Genomic DNA, 531 nt, shown 5'->3' with positions numbered 1-531 from the left:
GTTTATTTCTGTAATTAACTTTTATGTGTCAGCATTTTTAGTTAGGGGTATTAAAACCTTGCCAAAACTAACATGTTTGCCTAGGAGTTTTTGTAATTAAACTTAATGTTTGTTTGCATTTTTCAAAAAGGACTATTCAAACCTTACCAAAGCTGACATAATTGCCTCCGGCTTACTTTTTTAGTGGTAACTTTTACTAATTTGTAATTATTTATTCAGAATGATATCTGACTAAAACTTGTTTTCATTGTAATTTTTTGCAATATATTAGGTGAAAACCTAATTAGAAAGGAATTTTGGAAGTTGCACAGTGAAACAGATTCACCCAATGGTTGTTTGTTTTGTGCAGAGTTCCTTTTTTTTCATTTTTATGAACTTGTTTGCTTATTGTATTCAAATAGCTGCTTTTAAATCATCCTTTTTTATTTAGTGGTTCTTGTAAACTTGTCATCAGATAGATCTAAAAATTTTATGTCACACCTAAAAGTACTCTTTAAGTGTGTCATAAAATACTGTAACTTTTTTTTTTTT

Source organism: Hydra viridissima, unplaced genomic scaffold (assembly GCF_058129835.1).
Source record: "Hydra viridissima isolate aposymbiotic clone 2 unplaced genomic scaffold, HvirCarnegie_v1 scaffold_6, whole genome shotgun sequence".
Classification (NCBI taxonomy): domain Eukaryota; kingdom Metazoa; phylum Cnidaria; class Hydrozoa; order Anthoathecata; family Hydridae; genus Hydra; species Hydra viridissima.
This window is presented reverse-complemented; position numbering follows the sequence as displayed.